Below are 11,604 nucleotides of genomic sequence, written 5' to 3'. Positions count from 1 at the left end.
ATATTCATTTGTAGGGACATACTGCATGGAGTTTAGTCACTCAACTGTTGATGGACACTTAGATTGTTCCCACCTTTTAGCCTTTGTGAATAATGCTGCCATGATGCCATTCTCTCTTCTCATACTGACACCTCTCTCCCACTTGCCATCACAGCACTCTGATTCACTTCCTTCATGGGAAATATTGCCACATGAAATTCACTTATGCTTATTTGACTTCACTCCTCAAATTCCTCCCAAAAGTACTGGACAGTTCATGAAACAGAGCACCTTTTTTTATTCATCTCTAGATGAGACCTAGAATAAGGGTTTATACATAGTAGGTACTCAAAAAGTATTTGTTGAATAAATGAATGGAACGAGCCATAATGAAATGCTAAGGCTGGGCATGTGATCTTCGGCTCACCGACTTGCTAACTCCAGCCCTGCTATCACAAAGCAATTCACCTTATACTTTAGCAACATGACAACTTACTAAAACATCAAGGGTCATTGGGATGTGATGCAAAAAAAAAAATATGACTCACAAAATGTTAAGTCTCCAACACTAAGGATCTACTACATTATATGATTGAAAGTAGATATAATGGTGATGTGGGCAAGGGATCCAAGACCCAGAAATACCAGTGAGTTGAAGAAATCAGAAGGATAAAGGAAAGAAGCTTTGCAAAGATCTATGCCCTCCAGGAAAGACTGCTAATGTCCTTGTACAAGGAGAGAATCTCATTTAGGATAATTGTCTCAGAAAGGCATGTGGGAGAGTGGTCCAACCAGAGCCCTCTGTACTGCCTTCTGCCCTGAAAGCTCCCCAAATACTCACCTGATTTAACAAGTCTCTCTTTATCTGCAAGGATGAGACCCATGCATCTCTCTAAGAGAGTTCTCCCCATTGATCTCTACCCTGGGGGATTGTAGAAAATTTCTGTCAGTACATGTTGATCCCATTACTTCTTACTAAATGGCTATTTCCTAGGGCAGAGAAATAATCCAATTCTGCTCCTTCCCATCATTCAGGCATAAAACCCTTATACATATAACATATTACATCAAGTGTGGCTCTCCAGCCCAGCATTCTGTTCCTAACACCAGGAGCAAGGGATATTTGGGGAGCAACTCTAGTACTTGTTCCAATGCCACATTACTCTCCCCACACAAAGTGTCATGGTGGATCTGTGTCCTGCTCTTCCTTTCTGTCTGGACCATGTCCACCTCATCTTTATTAGCTGTTCCACCTACTCGTCTCCATTGTTCCAGAACTGGTGTTGGAAACCATGGAGAAATTGATAGCTGATTCTGTGGACTCTGCCCTCAAGGAATTCATCATGAAGCAGGAGAGACAGAAAATCAGTGAGCATTCAACACTTTGGTAAGTGCTTAATTAAAGTTAGCTATTAAGTTCTACATGAATACAAATGAATAATGAGCATCAGGAAGACCTGACATTCTCTCTGGACCTTAAACATCAGTGGTAGGTCACTATGTAGAGAGAAAGGCAGAAAGGGAGTCCAAGAAAGAATATCTGTGGAAGCATGGATGGATATAGATTCACTCCATGAACGGCATGCCTCGGTGTAAAGGAACGGAGGGCAAGTAAGGGCTAAAAACAGGAGCGGAAGGCCAAGTGTGGTTGGGAAGGCTCTTCTTGTGCAGGTTGAAGTATCTGGATTTATTTTATTGCAAAATGAGACCTAGAAGAGGTTTTCTGAGCAGAAGTAAGATGGATTGACGGCATTATGGGCCGAATTAAATGCATGTGTGAGGGAGGGAGCTCTACCAATAATGCCTCCAAGTTGTAGCTTGCACAATTTAGTGTGGAGCATATCGACCAGAAAAGCAAGAGAAGAGATGGAATGGGTATTTCTGCTGACGAATGTATAAATCAGTAAGAGCAAAGATATGGGAACACCAAGAGATGAAAAGAACCCAAAGAAGGGCCACAGAAGAGAAATCTAACTGGGAGAAGGGTAGGAGAGATCAGGGCCATCCATGGAAGCTCAGTGGGAAAATGTGCATTAAGAGTCACGTGGTCCATAAATGTGGAATAGGTAGAGGCTTGAAGATGGTGACAAAACTGGAGGACAAAGAAGCCTTTAGCAACTGTAGGAAGTTCGGATTCAGAAGAGAGGTGGAAAGAGAAAGTTGGATGGTTGTACAGTGAGATTCCAAGTGGAGGTGAGGACCTAGAACAGTGGTTCTCAGCCATGATTGCTTCCTAGAATCTCTTGGGAAACTTTTGAAGATGTCAATATCTAGGTCCCAAACTCACAAACTCTGGCTTAATTGTCTTGGAACAAGGAATAATTCTGGGAATTTTTTAAAGCTCCATCATATGAATACACCAGATAGCAAAGGTCAAGGACCACTAGGTAAGAACAGGTACCAACTACATGGGCAATGATAAACAGAAGGACATACAGGGGAGATCTTGAGAGGGGAGCAAAGTAGAAAGAAATAGTAAAGGCCTACCTTGGAGATATTACCAATTTGGTTCCAGCCCATGGTAGTAAAGTAGTCTGACAACAAAACCAGTCACATGATTTTGGTTTCCCAGGAGCTATGTTCATAATATGCCACAGTCTAGTTTGTGAAAAATAGTGTCATATCTTCAAAAACAATGTACATACCTTGATTACAAATGCATTATTGCTAAAAATGTTAATAATTATCTTAGCTGGTGGAAAAATTGTCCCATGAGGGGTGACCACAGACTTTCGATTTGTATGTGGCATAAATATATGGAGTGCCATAAAGAAGAGCACAATATATTTAACAAGGTGTGCCTAAAAGAAATGAGAGCATAATTGTACATATGAGAAACATCTGGAAAAGAGGAAGGCAGTAGAGATGTGAGAGAATCAATTGAATTTTTCCTGGAGAAGAAAACAGGAAAGAGAGTCAGCAGATCTCAGGCATCAAGAGAGGCTAACTCTGGTGATGAGTAATAAGCTCTGCAGATAGAATCATGAAGGAAGTACAGACAGGTAAAAATGTAGACCGATTTAGAAGTAATTAGAAGATGCACAGTTGGAAAAAAAATTACCTCTGACGGTCTCTCTTTTCTCCTGAGCTGGGCATGAGCTGGGAATGAAGAGGGTTGAGTGGGGCAAGTGTAGGTCAGGCAGAGAGAGAGTGAAAGGCAACCAGAGATAATTAAAAGATGACTGAGTGGCACTGTTGGTCCAGCTGAGGCTGGGAAGCTTATAAATTGCTAATGGAACCAATTCAGCGTGGTTATGCGATTTTTCTCCAGCATGGTCCAGCAGCTCCAGGGCAGAGGGTGGTGAAGACAAGCACCCGGGACTGACACAGCATTGAGATGGAAGGGAGGCAGGGAGACGAGAAGGATAAGGGCAGGCATGAGAAGCCCTTGGAGGGATAGGTGATTAAATCTAGCCTAAGAAGGAGGAAGGGGAAGGTCAAAATCAGATGCCAATTACATTACAGAACACATTCAAGTATAACCTTAGGATTAAGCTGGGTTCTCCAGTGGAACAGAATCCATAGGGCATATGGAGGCATGATTTATTATAAAAAAAATTAGCTCTCACAGTTAAGGAGGGTGAGAAATCCCACAAGATGCTGTCTTTAAGCTAAGGACAGAGGAAAACCACTGGTATATAATCCAGTTCAAGTGCTCCAGGAGTGCTGGTGGCATGAGTCCTAGTTCAAGAGCAGCCGAAGACGGATGTTCCGGCTCAAGGAGTCAGACAGAAAGCAAGCCAGAGAATTCAGCCTCCTACTTTCTGTTCCTCTTGGGCCCAACCCAGGTTGGATGCTGCCTAATCCCATTGCAAAGGGCAATTTGCTTAACTCAGTCCAATTCAAATGTCAATCTTTTGCAGAAACATCCTCACAGACACACCCAGAAATCATGTTTAAATTGATATTTTGGGCATCCCTTGCTCCTGTCAAGTTGACACATAAAATTAACCACCATCGTCCACCATCAAGGTCTTACTGAGCTTTGGTGTGTGGGTACCAAGCATTACGCCAAAACTCTTCTGAGTCTGATCTCGTGTAATTCTCCCTCGCCTTACAGAGGAGTAAGTAGGGTTTAGAGAAGTGAAGTGACGATGGACGTCTCCGACTCCATGAAGATCCAGGAATGTCTAGTCCCACAGGGTTGCCGAGCCACGTTTCTAAGTATATGGTTTTGTAGGTTGAGTTATCCCAAATGATGACTAAGGTAGAAGAGGCGGCAGAGGGAGTGGACCAGTAAAGTGAATGAAAATTGAGTCACTGAAACCAAGGAAATCTGAGCAATCTTGCTGGTCAAGGGGATGATGGTTCATCAACAAAGATGCTGAATTAGGCTACAGGGCCAGTACACCTCCACACAAAGGAAATTTGACTTCCCTGAAGAAATCATGTGAAGAAGAACCAGCCACCAGCCGGGGGTCAACTGGAAAAGAAATGTTTAACGGCCATGGAGACTCTAAAACTAGGTAAGAGGTGGCATCTCATAACCTAATCGTTTCGCCTCTGACCACTCTTTCATTGTCTCACACATGAACTTTCGGGGGACACCTCATATCTAAACCACAGCACTACTAGAGCTGAGTCACGTCCACAGAGAGCTCCTACATGACTGACCTTCTATCCTCAGCCTCCAGTCCCTCCGGAAGTCAAGCTGATACAGCGTCCTCAAGGATCTCAGGAAAACAAAAGGAGTTGTGTCAGGGGTCCCCAACACTTATGACATTCACCATAAATCACATTACTAGCATAAATTATCTGGCATGGTCTAAAGTCGCAGATATTTCGAAGTTTCCCCCCATCAAGAGTGTTGTGATGTGAACTGATAAATATAATCAATAAGAGTATAAGTTATAGGTTATAGATTAGTTAAAATATATAGATAGATAGATATAAAATCTATCTATATGTAGATAGATTATAAGATTTTGATAAGTGAGATAAGACAACCATAAAGCAAGAACTGTTATAAACAGGCCTACGACTCTATTTCACTGCCTTCTATTAAAAAAAAAAAAACTGTTATAAGAACTGTCTCTGAGAAACTGAAATGAAAGCCATTTCCTTATAATATATACTTTTTTGTACTTTGTACCCACAAAGTATACTTAACTCATGATCTGGTGGTCTTGGTGACCCAAGAGTTTGAAGTGGATTCTCGCCCCCACCAACCACCTACTCAAACTCAGGATATGGTTGTCTAACACCTGCCCAAACCCAAGATGCGATTGTCTTAAGTTGCTGTGCTAATTGCTGCCTTAGCTTCTGTGATTGGCTTGCTTACATGATGCTAATGAAAGTCCCTGAGCTGTGGTTTTTGTCCTTAGATTCCAAGACACAGAGACCAGGAAGTTGCTGTTCTCAAGAGCTTTAGCCTCTGTGGATGGGTGACCGTCCTTGGCCAGGTAAATTAAACTCTCTTTGATTTGAATTTGGACTTAGAGTGTTTTCTGAAGCGGCTCCCTATAACAAAGAGTAAGTCATTTCTTTGGGGTTTTCAGGGTCTGAGCACTGAGACCATCTTTTGGTCTAGAGTTCAAAACTTCCCGGCTCCAAACAGCAGGCTGATGAGAGAGCCATCGGGAAGCTGCCGGGAAGCTTTGGTCTGTTTGTAGTGAGTTTTCTGGACAGAACTGACATCTCCATCCTTTGGTACTAGGAGGGGATAGTAAGCAAGAGTGATCGCATTCTCCTAGGCACACAGGCTTAATCAGACTTGAGCTAAAGATGGAGAGTCGGAGACAGAGAGCGAGATGATGGAGAGTATGTGTTTTTCAAAGGAGCATTTCTGTCACTTGTATTTTGTCACTGATATGCCTTTTGAGTAGGGAAGAAAGTAAATGGTCCTTTATACCTAGTATTTTAGACCACGGACAACACTCAATTTGTCCTCTCCAAGCTACAGCCCACTCTAAGATTTGTCAGTGCCTCCTGTTTAATGATCCACAATGGGCAAACTCTCTTGTGAAGGTATACTCGATCACAGAGCTAAACCAGGAGAGTTTTGCCCAATGATTCCTTTACTCCTCCTTCCCATGGATCACTGGTGAGGTCATTCTATTCCAATTCTCTTTGGGGAAAGTCGTGACATAAGGAAAGAGAGAAAAATCCATGCTCAGCTTTCCGGTTTCAAAATCAACATTGGAGCCCATAACAGAGGCAACATTTGGGGAGACTGTAGTTCCAAAGCAGAACCCAGAGAGACCCCCATTAGAGTTTATTTCAAAAAAAGTAGGCAAAAAGAATTCCATGATCTGTTGGGGCCAGTTTTTACTACTGTTCGTATTAGATTAAAATCCCTAAAAGGGGAGATGAACGGGGAAACTATGAGCAGTTCTGAGAGGGTCCTCTGTGTTCTGATCTTCTGAGGTTTTGGGCCCAGAGGGATAAGAGAGCATAAATCCCAAAGTAGAAGGAACCAGAGCTTACCAGCTGAGCAGGGTTTAGGAAAGTGAACAAGGTCTTGGAGTTCTCCACCTCCACCCCATCTGGAGCCACAAAAATGGAGAAATTGGCTTCAAGGGTCCAGATAAATGGGCCTGGCCTCTCATTCCCTACGGGCAAGGTAAGGAGCCAAATGTTTCCCATTGAATCTTCAGGACTGATGAGGCTTGATATCCCCTGGTCACCTCGTGGAGGTTCAGAGTAACTTTTATCACAACCACTAGGAAAAAGACGAAGCCTCAGATATCCCCAAGGAGGGCAGGAAGAATGAGCATGGCCAATGGAACCAATGGCAGTAAGGCCCCCAGTGGTAGACACAGAAGAGAGGACATGATGGCCAAGAACCAGCTGCCACTCCCGATGGCTCATCAGTGCCCAAGTCGCCTGGAAATTGGACGCAATCATAGAATAAAAAAGAAAAGGGAGACTCTGACTTGGTTGTGTTTACCCTGAAATGCCACTATCTGTTCAGTGGCACCAGGCTGAAGAGAGAAACCAAATTCTATGAGGGAAATATTATAGAATCGTCCTTTATTTTGCAAACTTGAGTCTGAGGTCTGCGAATTGGGCAAAACTTGCCATATTTTAAATTCCTGAAACTTTGGGGCTCTGTGGTAGCAGCAGAAGCAGCAGGATGATGTCCCATTGCTCATATAAATACCAGTTTTTCCAAATCAAAATTTGAGAGACATCATTTTGAATCTGGGACAGAGATGCAAGATGCACTGCCCCAATGATGTGTGCCCAGCTAGGACATCTTCTTTTCCATATCCACATGCAACAAGTATGATGACCACAACACATTTCAAAAGGGAGGATGAATGAACAGCTTCGAGATGGAAGAGGTTGTCTTGGAGACATAGACTAGACCTCAAAATGTTGGGATGTCTGGGACAATTCATGGATGAAATCCAGATTCCTTGGTATGAGTGACCAGCCCCTAGAGATTTCCTTCTTAACAGCACTCAAGTCCTGATGAGCTTTGGCAAGCCTCTCACCGTGCATGCCCTGTTCTCTTGCCCTGAGCCTTTGCACAAGTTTTTTGGTTTGGGGTTTTTTTTGCTTTTTTGTCTGTTTGCCTGTTTTGGTTTTGATTTCGTTGCTGGGGCTCCAACCCAGGGCCTCCTGCATGCTAGACAAGCACTGGACCACTGAGCTACGCACCCAATCTTTCACAGACTATTACCTCTGGTTAAATTATGGAAGGTAATCCTGCCTGTCCCCATCCTTGTCAACCTTGCTACTCTTCTATTTATCTTTCAATGGGAACTTAACCATCTTGTCTTATTCAGTTTGGCCTGTTTTAACAAAATGGCAGGCACTGGGTAGCTTATGAACAATGGACACTTATTTCTCAAAAGTTTTGGAGACAGAGAAATCTGATGTCAAGGCATCCATGGATTCAATGTCTGCAAGAGCCCCTTTTCTGGCTCATGGACATGCCATCTGTTTCTGTCCCCACATAGTAGGGATAACGGTCACCTTTACTCCTACCACGTGGCCTCTTTCCTAAGGGCACTGATCCTGTTCATGAGGGACTCCACCCTTACAACCTAATCCTCTTCTAAAGGCCCCACCTCTTAAGGCGTTGAGGATTAAGACTTCAACATATGGATTGGAGGAGAGCACAAACCTACAGACCATAGCACTCTTCCAGAAAAGAGTCCCCAATTTCCCCCCAGATAGTTTCATTGCCCTTCCCATGAACTCCCATGGCATCTGAAGTCCTCCCTGGTTTTAGCAACACTTACCACGCTGTGTTCAATTGTCTGATTCCTTCCACAGCTCCTCCCCTGGACCAGCAGCTACATGAAGACCACAGGCACATCGTCTTGACCATTGTTGTATCCCCAGAGCCTACTGCAGTGCCTAGCAAGCAGAAGGTGCTCCATAAATGCCTGTCACCTCCATAGGGTTAATGACTCATGGGGAAGGAGAAACTTTGATGTGGACTATTTTAGAAAATCTGTGCTGTTCAGCTCACCTCCCTAAGGGAAATGGCCCCAAGCAAATAGACATCAGTCAGAGAATTGTAGCCAAAGAATTTTTCTTCCCTTGTTCCCCAGGGGAAATTACTGCTTTGAGCAGCAATGTTATAGCCTGACACTTGGAGAGAGAAAGAGAGAGAAATCCCCTCGAGCTGTCAAACCAACAAATGAGCAGAGCACTCTCTCTTGAGGGTCTGGTGGTACCAATTCCAGAGGGCAGAACCTCAGTTCCCCATGCTCAAGACTATTGTCAGAGTCTGGGCTCTGGAGATTGACTGTGTGGACCACCTCTGAGAATTCCCTGTGTGCTCAGGGGTTCTTATCTTGAGAATTCCCTGAATAGAAAGATTGACTGGGTACCTTCTCCAAGGGAGGGTTTGTGCCAGGCATTTCCACATAAGGATCTGATTGAATCTTCAGAACAAAACAAAAAAAAAAACTTGAGAGATAAAACATTACTCCTCAGATTTATAGAGGTGAACACCAAGGCTCAGAGAGGTTAAATAACTCGTTGGTGGTCACAGCTAGTCAGAAGCTGAGTTGTTCTCGAGAAAAAATATCCTCTGTCATGTAACTGTTCAGTTTTTTACAATTGCTATGGCAAATATAATGTAATATTTCACTACCTGTTTCCAAAAGCTCTGGGTGATATCTCTCTCTCTCTCTCTCTCTCTCTCTCTCTCTCTCTCTCTCTCTCTCTCTCTCATACACACACACACACACACACACACACACACACACACACACACAGAGTCCATCAGGTGGTAATTGGTGTTGCTACAGAATAAAAGAAAAAAAGAGGGGGGGGCTATAAAATTCTCCACTCTCCTGGGAAAGAATCAGGCATTTTCTACTTTAATAATCATGGTATTCTCAAGCAGAAGATAAGGATTTAAGCAATTATTTCCCATGCTTCCGATTTAAGTTTAAAATTTCCAAGAAGAGCAGAATGGATCAGTTAGGTCCTTCCTTTTTTTTTTCCCCTCCCGGAGATTATGTAAGTTGTTTACTCTGACAAATAACCAGAAAGAGCTTGGGTGCTGTTCAGTGACCTGCATATCAATATGCCATGTAGTGATTAATTGTTCACATTATATTCTGCACACACCCTCAAATCTTCCTCTATCTCAATTAGATGGGTTAAGTTACAAATTTCAATGCCCATAAGTAGCAGACCCATAATAAAAGATAGGGTCCCAATGAGTGGACTCAATGTCTGTAGTGTCTCAGAGCATGTACCCTGTTTGGAATTGGTGCCATTATTGAATTCTAGCCAATGGTAGCCATGCAGCATCTCAGAGTCTATGTGGCTGAATCTTCTGAGTTAAAAAAAATAAATAAATAAACTAAAACTGGGAATTTGCATTAAATTTCCCAATTTGAAAAATATTGTGTGAGTTAAACAGCCTATACCTGTGGGTAATTTTCTATCCAGTCTGATTGTCATATCACTATCTGCAACAGATTTTAGGACCCAGGTCTTCAGTGAGATCATCAGGCAGCTGAATAGTATAGCCCATTAGCCCATGATCTAAGAGCCAAGAGCCCTGAGCAGGTAATGACGGGCAGCCACAGGGGCCCCACAACTGTTGAAGTCTTGAGCATCCAGCCAAAGAAGTAAAGAACTATCTTCCCTGTAAGAAAACAACAAGACTCCTAGGTCTGTATGGTCTCAATTTTAACATTTTTGGTAGTTGCTGTAGACGGAGCATCTGCTCAGACTCAAGCAAACACAGCTTTTGAGAACATGTTATAACACCTTTTTATCTCAGCTCTGGGTAAGGTGAGCTGCAAACACAACTATTTACAATCGCAGGTACAGAGGTACACCTAGATGCTTGATACAATTCAGAGGGAATCTGACCAAGAGATTAACTACATTTACAAAAGGAGTATGGTGTAGAAGAGGCCAGGTCAACAGAAAAACTCGTCTCCCAAGTCATCTTTTGGTTGTTTGGTGAGAATACAGTAGGGACGTTCCTGTGTCAAGTTGGAGCTATACCAGTGAACCACATGAATTATGTCCTTCAACAGAAATGAAGAGGCAGCTCTACACTGTCCTGGGAAGATCACCCTTCACCCAGTGTTGTCTTTCTAGCAGCAGGAATCCCTAAACTCCTTCATTACCTGCTTCTCATGCCTTACACCTCTGAACGTCCCCTACTCGCAACTCCCCAAGCACCCCCACTGAGTCCTCTATAATTTGTAGTCCACTATCTGTAAGACTCCCGTATCTCAATTGCATTTTGAAACATTTCCTTTCCCTTTCTGTCCTAACACAGTAAGAAGCCCATTGAGAACAAAAAATCTTAATTTAAAAATAATAGCAAAATATAAACATAAAATAAATAGCAAATACTTCTAAGCCCACTAATATGTTAGGCCTGTTCCAAACACCACAACACCTGTATTAATTTCCTTAATCTTCATTAAAAATTGCTTAATTAAGCACATTACCATATCATTTCCTTGTTTTGTTTTTCTTTGGGTGCTAAGGATTAAACCCAGGACCTTGGGCACACCCTGCTACTGAGGTGCCCCCCTGGCCCATACCATCCCATTTTCTGATTTAAAAAAAAAAAAAAACTGAAATACAGAAAAGTTGATTAATGAGCCCAAGGTTACAGAGTTGAAAAGTAGTGGATCAGTAACACAGGACTTGAATCTAGGTTGGACTCCAAATCCTATATGTATAGCCACTGTGATAGATTATTGGTGTAGAAGAATCCATGGTGACCAAGGAGACAATTTGAAGAAGTAGAAACATCACAGCAACAGGGAGGAAGTCTTAGAGGGGTCCATGTGTTCCCAGGACCAGTCCCTAAGAAAATCCCAAAACTCCCCTAAAGACACAGCTTCCCCTACCATCATCTCAAGAGGTAGCTCTTCTCTTCCTTCCCATACCCCTCATTCACCACCCTTCAGATGAAGGGTGGCTTCTGATTGCCCATTCTGAGTCTTCCTCACCACTGGCTCCCAACATTTTGGGCTTTCACCATCATGCTGCCTGACCCAACAAGCTACCATCTTTCTTGTTATAGTCATCCACAGACCCCCCCAAGATCATTCCCTCATCACTACAGAATTCTAGCACCTGAACGAATCATTGCCACCCTCTCCAGTTACTGCCTCCGTTACAACTCACAGTACTTCTGCTTTCCTAGAGAAATCCCTGCTAAGCCCAGCATCTCAATTC

Source organism: Ictidomys tridecemlineatus, chromosome 3, assembly GCF_052094955.1.
Source record: "Ictidomys tridecemlineatus isolate mIctTri1 chromosome 3, mIctTri1.hap1, whole genome shotgun sequence".
Taxonomy (NCBI): domain Eukaryota; kingdom Metazoa; phylum Chordata; class Mammalia; order Rodentia; family Sciuridae; genus Ictidomys; species Ictidomys tridecemlineatus.
Note: the sequence above shows the minus strand (reverse complement) of the source record.